The sequence below is a fragment of the Ascaphus truei genome, chromosome 12 (genome assembly GCF_040206685.1).
Source record: "Ascaphus truei isolate aAscTru1 chromosome 12, aAscTru1.hap1, whole genome shotgun sequence".
Classification (NCBI taxonomy): Eukaryota; Metazoa; Chordata; class Amphibia; order Anura; family Ascaphidae; genus Ascaphus; species Ascaphus truei.
In genome coordinates, this window is record NC_134494.1 from 14,954,613 (window position 1) to 14,972,683 (window position 18,071).

At 43.6% G+C, this 18,071-nt stretch overlaps 1 protein-coding gene across 1 annotated transcript in view; it reads left to right on the forward strand.

Moving 5' to 3' along the window:
* Nucleotides 1–18,071, forward strand: part of LOC142463803 (4-galactosyl-N-acetylglucosaminide 3-alpha-L-fucosyltransferase FUT5-like) — a 34,784-nt gene that overhangs the window by 13,009 nt on the left and 3,704 nt on the right. The gene's annotated exons all lie outside the window — the stretch shown is intronic.

The window sequence follows — 18,071 nt, forward strand, 5'->3', positions numbered from 1 at the left end:
GCAACTAATATTGACAGATTTATTATTAATCATTCTTCCTGGCAATGCACAGGTTATTAAGAATCTATATTAGTATTAGGGACCCTTGAAACGTGGTCTGCCGTGCACTTGGCTCAAGGGCTTACAACAATTTGGCCAAAATGTTTATCTAAAAGACCATTTTATTTATTTATTAGTTATTTATACATGCATATTTAGGCACTGTACCGTATATAAGTTTTTCTGGATGTGCACTGAGCTTTGTCTGTGTTTTATGTTATGTCTCTGGTTTTAAGTATACCAAACAAGGCATTCTTTCTGATAAGATTTATCAATCAGACCAGACTCATACCCTACAGAAGGGGGAACCCTGCTCAGCCTCCTCGTATCAGTAATATAGGGGGATGCAGGGTGCACTCGGGGAAATATAGTAGCAAATATAGAGAACAGCTCTAGAACCACCAAGAGAGGGGTGGGCCAGGGAGTGAGCCCCCTGGTCACATGCACTCAAACTGCAGCTAAATATAAGATAGTAAATGGCATGTAGTATAAGGGTAAATTACCCAAGGCAATTAGCCTAAATGTAGTGGTAAGAACGTCCCTGACAATGAGTGATAATACCTGTGGTAAATGTATTGTAATTAAAACAAGTGTATTAAGTCTGTGAACTAATCTAAAAATGATGGGACACATGCAAAAGACACAAAGAATACAAAAAATATTGGCAGTGATAGAATATAACCAACTATATAAAGGGAAATCCCAGGTAAGTGAATTACCTGTCCGTAATTACAGCTATAGTGATTAGCTTTCCCAATGGAACAATCACTGTACTAGGTTGAAAGTCAACTTAATGTCCTTGGTAAAAGCTGAGTAAAACTGTAGGTAATGTGCAGCGATGGTACAGTGAACAACACGGTATTGTTGCATTCAGCATGTAACCTGAGTGAGCTCTAATATTGGTAGTTACAGGGCCGCCAACAGAAATCATGGGGCCCAGGTCAAATGAAAGGAGCAGGGTCCCCCGCCCCCCAACCCATAGCGCACCTAGCACAGAATGTTATTTTTTTAGCACACAACTTTTACTTAACTGTTTTCTTATTGTAATACGGAAAAAAAACATTACAATGCAAACTTTTTATTACACCCCCAAACCCCAATACATATAAAAATACACCCCCACCCCCAATACATATAAAAATACACCCCCAATACATATAAAAATACACCACACCCCCAATACATATCAAAATACACCCCACCCCCAATACATATCAAAATACACCCCACACATATAAAAATACACCCCACCCCCAATACATATCAAAATACACCCCACCCCCAATACATATCAAAATACACCCCACACATAAAAATACACCCCACCCCCAATACATATAAAAATACACCCCACATATATAAAAATACACCCCCCAATACATAGACAAATACACCTCACCCCCCCAATACACAGACATATACACCCCCCTCCCCCAAATACATAGAAAAATACACCCCCACCCCAAATACATAGAAAAATACACCCCCACCCCCCAAATACTGTACATATAAAAATACACCCCCACCCCCAATACATATAAAAATACACCACACCCACCACAATACATATAAAAATACCCCCACTCCCTCCCCAATACATATACAAATACACCACCACCCCCCCACCCCCCCATACATATAAAAATACACCCCACACATATAAAACTCCCCCCCCCACTACATCCCCAATACATATAAAAATACACCACCACCCCCCCGCCAATACATAGAAAAATACACTCCTATCCCTAATACATAAAAAAATACACCCCCACCCTCCCCAATACATAGAAAAATACACCCACACACATATAAAAATACACCCCACCCCCAATACATAGAAAAATACACCCCCTCACCCCACAATACATAGAAAAATACACCCCGCCCCCAAAACATAGAAAAATACACCTCACGCCCCAATACATAGAAAAATACACCCCCACCCCCATACATATAAAAATACACCCCACCGCCAATACATAGAAAAATACACCCCCACACCCCACAATACATAGAAAAATACACCCCCACACCCCACAATACATAGAAAAATACACCCCACCCCCAAAACATAGAAAAAAATACACCTCACACCCCCAATACATAGAAATATACACCCCCAACCCCACAAATACATAGAAAAATATACCCCCAACCCCCCCAATAAAAATAAAAATACACCCCCACCCACCCCCCCAACCATAGAAAAAGACACCCTCACCCCCCCCCCCCAATACATATAAAAATATACCCCCAGCCCCCAAAACATATAAAAATACACCCCCCCAATACATATAAAAATACACCCCCATCCCCCAATACATATAAAAATACACCCCAACCCCCCAATACATATAAAAATATACCCCCAACCCCACAATACATATAAAAATACACCCCCAATACAAATAAAAATCAGACTTACCTTGTGGATGGTCTCAGGTCAGGCCCGGTGGCTGCGAGATGGGGGTTGGAGGGTGTGGCCAGGAGATGGTGAACGGCAGGCTCGGAGGATGGTGCTGTTCTGTTGCATTGGGGGGGGGAGGGGAAGGTGGATACCGGGCCCGGAAGGATGTCGTTATGGGTGGGGGGAAGGTGTATGCCGGTAGGTGTGGGGGAGAGGTGGATGCCGATTGGGGGTGGGGGGGAGAGGTGGATGCTGGCAGGGGGTCGGCGGGGAGAGGTGGATGCCGGTATGGGGTGGGGGGAGGGGAAAGGTGGATGCTGGCAGGGGGTGAGTGGGAGGGGAGAAGTGGATGCTAGTATAGGGTGGGTGGAGGGGACAGTGGGATGGATTGGGGCCCGAGAAGATGCCACGTGTGCGGAGGAGGGATGCCGGTAGGAGGGACTCAGGAGGGGCGAAAGATGACAGTGGGATGGATTGTGGCCTTAGGAGATGCAGAGTGCGCGGATAATGGATGTCGGTCTGGTAGGGGGGACTCAGGAGGGGAAGGTGGATGCCGTTGGGGGGTGGGGGAGAGGGAAAGGTGGATGCTGGTATGGGGGGTGGGGGAGGGGACAGCGGGATGGATTGGGTCCCGAGGAGATGCCGCCCAGCTGGCCTTCTGCTGGTGTGGGTCTCATGGTGGGGTCTGAACAGGAGCCGTCTGGGCCCTGGCTGGGAGTTTAAGGTCGAGGATGGATGCTGGCAGGGGGGGGGAGAGGAAGTTAGGACGCGACGGACAGTCAGACGGACACATGAGTGACACAATACTACACAAACTACACAAACTTAGACAAAAAACAGACTAGAGTATACAGTTCACAGACACACACACACAACAGTGAGGGTCAGACAATCACAGTACAGATAACAGCATGTACTTACCATGTGTATTTGAATAAGCAGCTGCACAGCCTGGAACATTCAAACACGCTTCTCCCGCCTGTGCAGTTGCTTTGATTAGCTACTAGTCCATCTCACTCCCCGCCCATGAGGAAGGTCCTGATTGGATCCCCTCTCCTCATTTTTTTTTTGTTTTTATTTTTGTTTTGACGTGGGCTTATTTATTTATTTTTTTCAGACACTTTTTCTTTCTGACACACGGGCCCGGGAGCGGCCTTGGGTGGCCGGCCCCCTGACTCACCAGGCCCGGGTCGCCAACTCCGGCAGACCCCCCCCTGTTGGTGGCCCTGGATAGTTGACTCCCCCTAGTGGTGGAGAGATCCTAGAGTCATTTGTACAGCATGAAACCAGCTGATAGTAACAGCAATATATTAGACTGACTGCATTGAAGCCAAAGCTGCAAACAAATGAGTGAACAATGGGGGCAGGGAACACAGCAATAATAGCAATGCTGTGTACCAAAATGGGAATAAATAAAAAGAGTTTTCTTGCAGACTCGTCTCAGGAAAATGTTACAACTGTGTACAAAAAGAAAAAGAGTGGTGGAGCACTGCTGAAAAAAGTAAAGGGCTGGAGGCTGATAGCAAGTAAAAATGCTTTAATTTAATGCATGAGTAGACCGGGCTACAAGCAAAGAAGGTATGTCTAACGCGTTTCGCGCTGTCAAAGCGCTTAGTCAAAGAGCGTTAGAGATACCTTCTTTGTTTGTAGCCCGGTCTACTCATGCATTAAATTAAAGCATTTTTACTTGCTATCAGCCTCCAGCCCTTTACTTTTTTCAGTAGTGCTCCACCACTCTTTTTCTACTTGGACTTCACTATACCGGAAGGAGGCACGCTGCATCTATCCAGGACTTGATGATTCGTGAGTTTATTCAATATATTTTTATTGCAGTTATATTGTATATGGCTATACATTGACTCATGCCTAGGGATTGAGGTGTGCTGTCCCATTAGTGGGTGTGGGGTGTGCTCTCTTCAGTGAGTGCACATTTCACACACCCACTGTGGTGCCTTCATACCATTATACATATATCCCACACTATGGCTATCAAGTGAGCATCTAAGCCTTTTACTGCATATTAAGTTAATTCTTTCCTGGATTTCAATGCTATACTGCACAATATCACTAAGACATTAGTAGCACCTATTGGGGATTCATTTCCCATATCCACACAACTGTGTACAAAAGACTGACCCGTCATAAAAATAAAAGATGGGAAATGCGTGTGGACCCTATAACATAAACAACAGAGAAAACACCTAAATACAACCCGATTATAAGGCTATACTGTGATAGGACAGGCAGGTAGGTGGAAATCCCTGCAAAATCTGTGAGGCCGAGTTGTGATTGCCTCCAGTCACCCTAATCACCATACTCATAGGGATAATCAGTGTAACAACAGGTAGGTGGGTGGGTATCCCTATGCAATCTCTACCAATAATGGAGTATGCGCTGTATACTGTCTAAACACAGTTGTTAAAACCTAACAATATAGGTCATAAAATGGTGAATCATCCTATGGTAAGGTACCCCAATGAAATTAGTTTAAGCGCTAAAGAGGAAATGTATACTTAGCTTCCTTGTTCGTGGTGTCACGGTATGGACTCGGCACTGACGGCGGTGAGCGCGTACCCAATGTACATTTCGCTTAGGCGGTGGAGTCGCTTTCTCAAGGGTAAGTTCCTCCTTCCTGCAATGATTGGTTTAAATAGCTGCACAGGTAGGGAAAGGTCCAATAGGAATTACCTGTGTATTCAGCACATTCACTCAAGAGCGGCTGTGTAAATTACATACTGTAGGAGCCCCCTGTGGCTACAGTGAAAAACACTGTGTGTTGTCATAGCATATGTGAGCAGGAAATGCTTCAAAATTAACACCTGGAGGATGAACTCATAAAAAAATAGATTACTATGTCATTAGTTGGGCTATTACTGTGTGAACATTGAGAAATGAGAGTCACCAATGAAAGATAATAAGCAACCAAATAGAGGTATAGAAAATACAATATGCAGACACGTGATTGAAATCACTAGATGTTAATTGTAAATGGTAATAAAGTCAAGACAGTGACTAATACAAGTGAGGAATATAGAAAGACCTCATTGACACCAGAGGGTTGCAGGGTATGTAAATCATATATCCACCTGCACTCGCGTTGTAATAATAGTCTGTCCTACAGTAGTCCCCCTTCCACTGACCAATGATGATGCAATCAGTGCCTTGACACCTCAGATCTCTAATGTCACCATTGTGTGCCAGGGTGACATTTTTCGCTAGCGGTTTTGCTAGCAGTGTGTCCCACATGTTCAAGAACCAGGTGTCTGAGTTGGCGCAGAGTTTTGCCCACATATTTAATCCCACAGCCACAGGTGACCAAATAAATGACCCCCCGGGTCAAGCAGTTTATAAAATGCTGGATATCCTATTCCTTGGTGTTATTCCAGTTGCTGAATTTTTTCGTGGGGTGCATATAGTTGCCGGCTTTGCAGCGACCACACCTGTAACTACCCAGGGGTTTGGGGGAAAGCCAGGTTTGCAGTTTCATACCCTTTAAGAATAAATGTATTGTTTAAAAGTGTTGCTTGTGTGTGAAAATCAATATCAGAAGAACAATTCCGCCTTCGGCGATTGAACTGGTCATGACAGGTTGAGAAGGCTTTATACATTTTGTCCACCAGATTTTATGATTACTGTGTGCATGTAGATAACAGTTTGTAGCAACAGATTTAATATGAGCATTGGTGGTACAATTACATACATTTATATCAATGAAAACAAAGCTAGTGAAGGTTTTAAACATTTTTTCTAACAATTGCAATTAACCAATGGTCAGAAGTTCTGCCATATAAAGTGCTGGCTGAAGCACGGTATCACTTAGGCCGCACATATAGCGCCGTCGCCGGCAATCCCGACATCACGCTGCGGTCGCTGGAAAAATCAAATTGGAGTGACTTCCAGCGATCGCCACCAAGCTATCGCATCGCGCCTACTATAAGGGCACGCAACGGCGTCAATACATTTGTTTTGATGCGACGTTGCGTCGCGTTCACCGGCACTATAAGCGCGGCCTTACCCTTGATTAAGTAGATATCGCCACGAAACACGTAGGAGTGTTGCTGTGCTGCGTTTCTCCCAACCGTGAGACGTGCTGGATGGGACTCTCGAGTCCGCCCAATAACTTTGTGTAAATCCATCACTTCAACTTCTGCCACCGTGACGACAGCTACCGGGTGATCTGCAGATGTGGAGGCTGCATGAGCACAGGGCATGAGTGACAATGACAGAGACAGTTTGGAGAACATGGAGACTGATCCTATCCGCAGTTCCCGATAAGCTCTTTTTTATATTCCCTAGGTAAGGGTACATCTGTTGTTTTTAGTGACCATAAACAATTTATATATCTCACAATTATTAAGGTTATGGTGGGTAAAAAAAAGTGACAAAAACCCTCCACAGTAAAGCATATAGCAACTGTAAATATTACTGTATGCTCATTTACATGTCTTACACAGGTCTGCAACCCTGTCTTTTCCCATTATCGCCCAGCACACAGCATTTTCACTGCAGCAAGGGATTCTGCTAAATGACATGCAAATGAGCACACAGTGCCACCTTTTGTCTCAAGCTCATATTACACAAGCAAATCCTCAAGCCAATGCATGCTGTTATAAACACAGCTTTTAGACAGAGGCTGGGATGAGATGCAAAGCCAGTAAACCCATTCACAGACATGTTTCAACCTTGATGGGTATCATCAGTGCGAGGTTAGTTGTGCAGGCTAAGCTGGTTTGAGACTAGACTAGGTATTCACCACAATTATTAAGGTTATGGTGGGTAAAAAAAAGTGACAAAAACCCTCCACAGTAAAGCATATAGCAACTGTAAATATTACTGTATGCTCATTTACATGTCTTACACAGGTCTGCAACCCTGTCTTTCCCCATTATCGCCCAGCACACAGCGTTTTCACTGCAGCAAGAGGTTCTTGGAAACGATATGCAAATGAGCACACAGTATATATATATATATATATATATTATATGTATGAATAGTAGGAAAAAAGAGCGCACAATCCCTTTAGCCTAAGTGATACACATTTTAATAACCATCAGACATATATAGACCATAATCAATAGTAGAAAACTCAATAGATATGAGTATAAATAAAAAAAATTAAAAGGGTAGGTGGATGCTGTAGCCAATAGAAATGAGGAATGTCCCTAGAGGGTTAATACAGTCTGTTCATCAAATGTTTATATCCTTAGAGGTCCTCCTGGGGTGGCAATAATATGCAGTAAACGATCAGTAGCTGACCCACACACAGAATGAATCCTGATAAAAATGATGTATAAAGCTCCTCACAGGACTTGCTTTACATTTGCTGACTAAGGGAAACGCTATAGCGGTAGCTGACAGGACTGGCTGGACACGGGGGTGTGATGCGGGGGGCCCCACCGCCAGGTTACAGCAGTTGCCGCCAGCCCTGTCCCGCTGCAGGCACCTGTTTGGCTCACACGAGCGCCGGTCCTCCCTTTCACGCCAGCGCGCCGGAAACTTAGCCCAGCTGACTTCCGGTGCTGCTGTCAGAAAGACCGGCACCGGGTGCAGCCACACTTTTTTTTTTAAACGGCCAAGCAGGGGCCCGTGTGGCCGGGCCCCCAGACCCATGGGGCCCGGGACACCAACACCAGCTGCCCCCCCCCCCCCCGTTGGCGGTCCTGTTGAATGGTATTACCAGTCATTATGTGTCAAAACACTTTCTCCAGTGCCATGACAAAAAGACTGAAGGTCTCAAAATGATGGGACTTGAAGTCATTCCATCATCCCCATCAGCAGGTGACAGGTTTAAAATTATTTCACGTAGAGAAACCTACTGGATATTTAAGCTTCTTAGCTTAATTCCAGGGGGTCTCAATAAAATCCTGGATACCAGCACTATTGTTTAGAATTTTCTGTTTTTTTCATCAGTTTGGCCATTGTTCTTGTTAGTTTGTTTCACACGCCCGAGTGTGGTTTCTGCTTATATCCCCTAATACATTTTTTGTGTATATTTTTGGACATTTATATATTGAATGTCCAAGATTTTTTATATATAAAATACATATAATTTATCTACACCTTTATTCGTGTTACATTTTAATTATTTTTGTCTTCATCTTTTCATCTTTTCTCAATTAACTCCATCACCGGTGTACTTATTTAGCACACATTATTATATGTATATACATGCACTTCACATAATTAGTTTCGATTTACATATCAAGTAAAGAATATATTATTAGTTCTTTAAATAATTAGGCACAAATGTATATATTTATCTGTGTATTTATTTAGTATGCACATATGTTAGTATATGCACTTTATGTACTGTAGGTTGTTCACTTATCACACAATAGGTTAATTATATATATGTATTATTTTTTGATTTTTAAAAACACATATGTTCACCAACTGTCTTTTTTTATTATATAAATTCATGTTTGCGCTTTTTGTTTTGTTTAGCAGAAGTGTAGCATATTTATGTACAGTATCATTGATTATGGCCCCTGCTCCCTGGCATTTCCCCTGATGATGTTAGCGTACTAGCCAACGAAATGACGTTAGGAGTGTCATCGTGCTAATGGGTGGTGGACCAGCTGTGAGGAATCCCTGAGGAACAACACCAGTGCAGTGTCGGTACACAGAGACACTGCTTGCTGTTCACGTGGGAGAAAAGCTGAACGAGCTGTTGTGAAGTGTCCTCCACTTTTATTGCGGTAACTGGATCTGTTTCCATCTGCAGACTCTACACTTTCGCCATTGAAGGTCTGTACGTGTTGTAGCCCTCTTTCTCTCTGACTAGACGGGTCAACTGGTGCTATCTTTACCTGCTGGCTCACAGTGATCTGAGCCTCCGCTACTGGGAGCCCGGGGCAACAATATAAGAATGGGCAGCGCCTCCACTTGCCCAGTATCCCTAATATGTGAGATTCCCCTGAACAAGAACAACAATAACAGCTGATTATATATATATATATATATATATATATATATATATATATACACCGTAATATTTACTATAGAGATACATGCACACATATGAATAACCTTTGCTGTATAGAGCATATACCAGTGGCCCCTGCCACACGTCACTGTGAAGTAGTGTCCCCACACCATCGTGTATATCCCACACCGTGTCCGGTATAACCGACCAGACCTTTGGTCACTTAACCTCCCAAGTGTCTCCAAAGAACTCACCACCCCCCAAGGTGGGATCAGCGCCTGTAAGGTACCGGTTTGTTGGTGCACGTGTATAATACCTGCCGGGCGTTCCAACACCCAGTCGCAGATTCTTCACAAAGGATCCGCAGATCTAGCGTCGTCTATCACGAGAAGTCCCACACTGCAAGAGATGCTTCCACGGGTCGCGACTTCCAACAGCCCAGACTTATGATGACAGGCTCCTCACTGCAGCGCTGGGTCACTGACTAGCTCTACACACTAATCAGGCAATGTCCCTGTCAAATGGCTGTCCATGCAGCAACCACAAACTAGGGACCGGCCACAACCCTCCCGACCGCCAAGGAGGTAAGCGCATGTAGAGGGGGTAAACAAAGCCCAGAGGGGGCACCTGGCTACAGTGTCATATTTGGGGTCGGCATACCGTCACGGCTTGTGCCCACAGAGCGGTGTGATATCATCTTGGCGGAGGGACGCCACCTCCGAAGTTTAGTACAACACATCAGGTACTCCTCCCTTTGACTACCTATACAGACAGTCTCTCTTTCCCCGGGACAGTCAGCCCTATCTGACGGGTGCGCACTATAGCGTTTCCCTTAGGCAGCACATGTGAGGCGAGTCCTGTGAGGATCTTTATACATCATTTTTATCAGGATTCATTCTGTGTGTGGGCGGAAGTTTGGAGTCAGCTACTGATCATTTACTGCATATTATTGCCACCTCAGAAGGACCTCCAGGGATATAAACGTTGGATGAACAGACTGTATTAACCCTCTAGGGACATTCCTCATTTCTATTGGCTACAGCATCCACCTAACCTTTTTTATTTTTTAATTATACTCATATCTATTGAGTTTTCTACTATTGATCATGGTCTATATATGTCTGATTTTTATTAAAATTTGTATCAGTTAGGCGAAAGGGATTGTGCGCTCTTTTTTCCTTCTATTCACATTACATTGGGATTGGTTTATCCCTATTAAAGCTGCCGATTCCCTCTGCCTAATTACTTTTATCCACACTTCTGACCTAGCCCCCCATATATACCAACACCTATCTTTATTATTACTAATTTTATTTTGTGCACTTATTAATTTATGGTATAATCTGTTGTGTGCTGGTTTTATTTGTTTATATATATATATTTTTTTTTTCAGCGCGAGCAGGGAAATTTAAAAAAACAAACACGTGTGCTGCTTGGGCCAATATTTACTCGCCCGGGGGTTAAATCCCCTCGCCCCGGGCGTGTAAATGTATATGATTGTCGAACACTGTATATATATATATATATATATATATATATATATATATATATATATATAATCACATTATATATATATATATATATATATATATATATATATATATATATATATATATATATATATATATATACCATAATACTGAGTTAAGTTATGGTGAGTAAAAAAGTGACAAAAACCCTCCACAGGAAAGCAAATATGCATACAGTTGTATTTGCATATATATATATATATATATATATATATATATATATATATAATGTGATTATATATATATATATATACAGTGTTCGACAATCATATACATTTACACGCCCGGGGCGAGGGGATTTAACCCCCGGGCGAGTAAATATTGGCCCAAGCAGCACACGTGTTTGTTTTTTTAAATTTCCCTGCTCGCGCTGAAAAAAAAAAAAAACTCCCCCTACCTGACAGCTGATTGGCGCGCGCTCCCAGGCTTTGTGGGCGCGAGGCCAGGCTCCATATGAGCCCGCCCCCAACGAGCAGCCATTCTTTCCCCATGGAGGACAAAGTAAGTACTATCTGTGACTTCCCCCTGTCCCCGGCGCTCCCGCTGCCCGCAGTTATGGAGGTGGTAGCGGGGGTGTTCTCCTGTCCCCGGCGCTCCCCCCCGTGACAGTCCCTCAGGTCCCCACTTCACCCCGATTCCCGTGTCAGCCCGCGGGGCCGGGAGATTGGAGCGGGGATGCCACTCAGGTCCCCGCTTCACGCCGATCCCCGTGTCAGCCCGCGGGGCCGGGAGATTGGAGCGGGGATGCCCCTCAGGTCCCCGCTTCACCCCGATCCCCGTGTCAGCCCGCGGGGCCAGGAGATTGGGCAGGGATGCCCCTTAGGTCCCCGCTTCACCCAGATCACCATGTCAGCCCGCGGGGCCGGGAGAATGGAGTGGGGATGTCCCTCAGGTCCCCCAGGTCCCTCAGGGGATGTCCCCCAGGTCTCACCCACACTCTCTCCTGTCTCTCACCCACACTCTCTCCTGTCTCTCACCCACACTCTCTCCTGTCTCTCACCCACACTCTCTCCTGTCTCTCACCCACACTCTCTCCTGTCTCTCACCCACACTCTCTCCTGTCTCTCACCCACACTCTCTCCGTCTCTCACCCACACTCTCCCCATCTCTCACCCACACTCGCTCCGTCTCTCACCCACACTCTCTGTCTCTCACCCAAACTCTCTCTGTCTCACACTCTGGATCTGGATATCTTATTTACCCTGTATATCTTAACTGCCCTATACAACACTGAAATAACTTATACTGCTTTCTTCCAGATCAGACTCAAGCTTCACACAGGAAAAATCAGAACCCCCCCTAACCCAGAAGACAGGTAAGGAACACATCCCCTCCAATGTATTACATTGCGGGAATGAGGGTACGTGGACATTGAGGGACTGCGGATCAGGTAAGATCCCAGGTGGGATTGCTGCTTTAGATATTGTAAAGCGGGACGTCCAGACACTGGTTAAGGGGTTCAGGAAACTAGTCAATCACATCTGGCTTTCATTTCTAGATCCAACATTTACACACACACACACATGTAACAAGGACTAATTGTAGTATAATGTAATACAATAAATACATTTATGTAAAAAACGAATGTTGTTCTGACTAGGAATTTATTAAATGTATTTTATTTATATATTTTATTTTAAAGCGGGGTTGGGGGCGGGGTTGGGGGCGGGGTTGGGGGCGGGACTAGGGGCGGGGTTGGGGGTGGGATTAGGTGGCGAGTAGATTTTTTGGTTGGGCGAGTAGATTTTTGGGTGATTTGTCGAACACTGTATATATATATAAAGGCAGGGGTGTTCCTCACAGCAGTGGTGCACCCGCAGCAACGCAGTAGGAATGAGACAGCACTCAGAGGTAATTTTCAAAAAGATTGTATTAGAGTAGGTGGCACAAATGCAAACGTTTCGGTCCAAGGACTTTGGAGATGTGCCTAGAAGATCAGAAGCATTTTTGTGCTCTTATCCTCTATACTGTATTAACGAACAATTGATTAACAGAGAAAGAAGCTCATAGGTGGCTTGATAGAATTAAAGTAAATAAGTCACCTGGCCCCGATGGCATACATCCAAGAGTTCTCAAGGAGTTAAGCTCAGTAATAGCCAAACCATTATATTTAATTTTCAAGGACTCCATCTCCACAGGCTCAGTACCACAACATTGGCGTAAAGCAGATGTGGTGCCTATATTTAAAAAGGGAGCTAAATCACAACCGGGCAATTACAGACCTGTAAGCCTGACTTCAATAGTGGGAAACTACTTGGAGTTTTAGTATAGGATAATATTCAGGAATACCTAATGGAAAACAAAATTATTAGTAATAGTCAGCATAGATTTATGAAGGATAGGTCATGCCAAACTAAACTTATTTGTTTCTTTGAGGAGGTAAGTAGGAATTTAGACCACGATAGGACTTGGATAGACTGGAAACTTGGGCAGGTACTTGAAACTAGAGAAAGTACAGAGAAGAGCCACAAAATGAATAAAGGGGATGGATAATCTGATTTATGGGGAGAGGCTAGATCAATTAGATTTGTTGACATTAGAAAAGAGGTGTCTAAGAGGGGATATGATAACTATATACAAATATATTCGGGGGCAATACAACGAGTTTTCAAAAGAACTATTCATCCCAAGGACAATACAAACAACATGGGGTCATCCCTTAAGTTTGGAGGAAAGGAGATTTCACCAGCAACAAAGGAAAGGGTTGATTACAGTATGTGCAGTTAAAATGTGGAATTCATTACCCATGGAGACTGTAATGGCAGATACAATAGATATGTTTAAAAAAATGGTTTGACATCTTTTTGGAAAGGAAAGGTATACATGGATATACCAAATAAGTAAACATGATCCAGGGAGTAATCTGAATGCCAATATTTAGAGTCAGGAAGGATTTTATTTTTCCCCTTATGAGATATCATAGGATGATATTTCACTGGGGTTTTTTGCTTGCCTTCCTCTAGATCAATACACTATTAGTACAAATGTAGGATAAAGCATCTGTTGTCTAAATTTAGCATAGGTTTAACTTGATGAGCATATGGCTTTTTTCAACTTCATCTACTATGTAACTACTATGTAACTATGTAATTTGAAGCTGGGTTGAAATCCACCCCAGTTTCAAATTGCATATTCTATAACCAGCCTCACACTGTTATACTGACTAAACAATGAGCCAAATCTGCCTAATAGGACTGTAAGAGATGTGTGCAGAGGTATGCAATGGAGACCGTTTTTAAGGTGAAATTAAAATAAGGCTTTATTGCGCCCTTTTAACAAAGCAAAACATATGAAAACAACAAATGCCTAGACCTGTTTAAGGGCTAACTTACTTCCCCGGTCCATTTCTCCAGGGCTGGAGGGATAATCCCATTACCACCTTATTCCCCAAAGTCTCAAGGGATACCTTAAAGCAGATGGCCCTTCATGTCAGTCTCTGGCAGGTTCCTGTGTCCCCTGTGTCCAGGAATATAGGTCTTTGGGTGTCTTGATCTCAGCAGAGCCTTTCTGCTCAAGACCTCTTTCCTCTTGTCAGCACCCTTGTGTTCTGAGGAAAATCTCCCTCCTGCTCTGGGAACAGGCTTTTTCTAACAAACCTCTAATCAGCCAGGTGAAGTTGGTTAACTGCTGGATCCAATTAACCAACACACTGCTGGATTAGTGGCATATTCTGAACAGGGATATGTTCCCTGATACAAGGACTTTTACCAATTGAAAAGCATAAACATATATATAAAATAAAATAGACATTACAATACATCATAACATCATAACATCATAAATACATAAATAAATAAATCCATTAATTCCATTGATTGTCACTGTAGCTACCTACGCCAATGGGGACCTAGAAAGTCACATTGCCAATCAATGAACACCTTAAATAAATAAAAGTGGTTTTTACCCCGACAGGATGAAGGCAATGCTCCTCATCCTCAGGGGCACCCACAGATGTATACAATAAAGGGAGAATGTCCAACCATAAAAATTAAACCAATAACCCCAGCCTGATGGCCTATAAAAATAATACAGAAACCATACAAAATAATCCTTGTTATATTCACCAGAAAATCTCCAGCAACAAATCAGAAAACTCGCCAAAGTAAGTAAAAAGATAAAGAAAAGAATTGTGAAGGGCGCAATTAAAATGTTTATAAACTTTATATATCACCTTAAGTGACCATAGACAATAAAATACAATGTTATGTACTCACAGAAAAAAATACTTTTAAAAGAAAAAAATTAAGAAATAAAGTTTTTATGAAAAAAGGATAATTGCCTGAGAACAGTGTTCAGTCTCACTCCTTCTGTGTATCTGCTGCTGGCTGGAAACTGTGAGGGCAGCACTTTCTCCTGAGGTGTCCGCCGGACTGTTCAGCTGTTTGGCTATTTCGGGCAGATGTCCGTTTGAAGACCTGTTACCTCCGTTGATTGATGGGGGCTGCTGATCTTCTCATGGGGGTCATCTGTTTGCCATGCCTGTGAGCTTGTTTTTCCCCGATTCCTCCCTGCTGTGACGTCAGCAGGCTGGGTGTCTTGTGTCCTCGTCTGTGTTCCAGCCGATAGTGCAGCTCACTGAGTCACTTCACTCAGTTCAAATGCACTGGGAGTTGTAGTTCCCCATGGGCCTCTTTAGCATTAGGACCGCATGCGCTATGGGTACTGCGCATGCGCAACAATGTAATGGCCGCTGCTAATTCTCCTGCGCACACGCAAGTTTGAGAAGGCCCTGCACTGTGACTCGTCACTTCTGCGCATGCGCAAACCACGCGCCAACCGCAACATGGCCGCCGGACACCTTCTGCACATGTGAATTAGGTTTTCAAAATAAAGTGGTCTGAATGTTAAGTGCAGTATCGATGTATAAACATAAGTCTAAATAATGTATGTGATAAGTGTAAGTGAAAGAAAGATTAAAGTCATTGTGATAGAGTGAAGAAATAAATTCTAAAAGTGTATTGATGTCACCCTCCCAAATGAGTAACAGATCATCAATGTACCATCCGTAAAATAAAATGTGCTCCCTATACATGTTCATTTCTCCAAACACGTGGAACGACTCCCACCATCCCATGAAGAGATTGGCGTAGGATGGGGCAAAGCTCGTCCCCATTGCCGTTCCATGTGTTTGGAGATAATGAACCCCATCGAATAAAAAGAATTTGTGCGTAAGAAGAAAGTGAATGGAATCTAAACTAAATGTGATATGTGCTTGTGCTAAATCAAACCGAGTGAGGAAATGACGAGGAAATCTCCTGTTGATGGGAGATAATGGTGAACAAAGAAGTGACATCAAGTGTCACCCATACAAGGTTGCGTTTCCACTTGAAACACTCAATGGTTGTGAGTAAATCCCCACTATCACGAAGGTAGGATGGCAACTGCTGCACGAGTGGCTGAAGGAAATAATCTACATACCGTGTACATACACACCATCTCACAAAGACACAATGCTGGAAACAATAGGCCTCCCTGGAGAGGAGACCAATGTTTTATGGATCTTCCGGAGATGGTGTTGAATTATATAAGAAATTGGTGTCATCATTATTTAGTACTCCTAACATAGAGCCCATATCTAATAAACCTCTTCGTTCTTTCTGGAATTTCAGGGTAGGGTCGGTGGGTAGAACAGCATAGGAACAAGTATCACCAAGTTGACGTAGGGCTTCCTTGTAATAGTCGTTCCTATGCTGCACCACCACCGTGAAAAAACTGAGCAGCCAGAGGAAATGAAATCCCTTCCAATTCTTAACTCACCATGTTTACAAACTAACTTATAATATTCTTACAAGAGTTAGATTTTAGTGAGGAAGGCATCAATAACCCAGGTATACAGCAAAAGCTGTCCTGAAGCGCACAAAACGTGTATATTAAATAAAAAAGTGGAAACACTCTGTGATTGGTCAATTGTTAACCCAATGTGTATACATATGTAAACAACATATAAAATAATTTGTTAATAGTGCAGTATTAATCTCGACAAGCACATACTGAACCACAATGTGCAATAGTGCTAAAAATGTGATTAGCCAATTTAGGTGTGAGAAAATACAAACTTCCCTGTGGGAATCTGAGGTTCCGTTGCTGGTTCTTAAAGAGTTACCTCTCGTTTTCAAGTATGTCCTGAGCATAGAGTTAAGACAAATAATACATGATTACAAATACAGTTACATACAGTAAGTGAACAGGGTATTCATTATACACAAGGCATAGCATGCGCAGTTAGAGATAATATATATTATAGGAGTATGTAACAGTTACAGACCAGATTAAAATGAGAGACAGCTTTAGTTTTGAAAGAACTTAAACTGGTGGTGGCTGTGAGTCTCCAGTAAATTGTTCCAGATTTTGGGTGCACGGTAAGAGAAGGAGGAGCGGACGGATACTTTGCTGAACCTTGGGACCATGAACAGTCTTTTGGAGTCAGATCTCAGATGATAATTGCTGCATGTGGTAGGGGTCAGGAGCGTGTTCAGATACAGTAGCGACATACTTTATCGCACTAAATGCCGGCGGCATGCCGGGATCTACCCCAGCTGCCGCCAGTAATAACCGCGCGCCGCCGCGTTTCCCACATGCACACCCCCTCCACCTCGCGCGCAATTTACTCTCCTTCCGGACCCCGAGCCCGGCTTCTGCTCTGCCCCTCTGCTTCCCCGCAACCCCGCTTACCTTAATTTCATCTCCAGGGGTGTCGGGGAAGCCTGCGGAAGCCGGGGAAGACGGGGAAGCCGGGCGCGCGTGTGACTGTGACGTCACAGTGCGCCGCCACGCGCCGCGGCTACCCGCTTCCCAGCCGCATACAGCCAGCGGCTTTTGCTCGAATAAGAGCTGCCGCTGCTGTAGATGAATTAACTATGATCTAATGAACAGGAGAAAGAAAAATAAAAGCGCAGGACTTCTCATAGCGTAGTATTTTTATATAAATGTATTGATGTAGTTAGATGGTAAGATATACACGTACAAAAATGCAGATGTTATAAAGCATTGAGGTATATTAACCAGGACTCCAGATGGCACACAAAACTCCTCTCGGCTGCTGACCCTACTGGATGTTTTCTCAGGTGGTATAGGTGTCTGTTTCCACGACCCTCCAACCACCGGTTTAAGCGTATATGAGCGGCCGCTGTCTTTGGTGTCTTCCGCCGCTCACCGTCTTGGCAAGGGA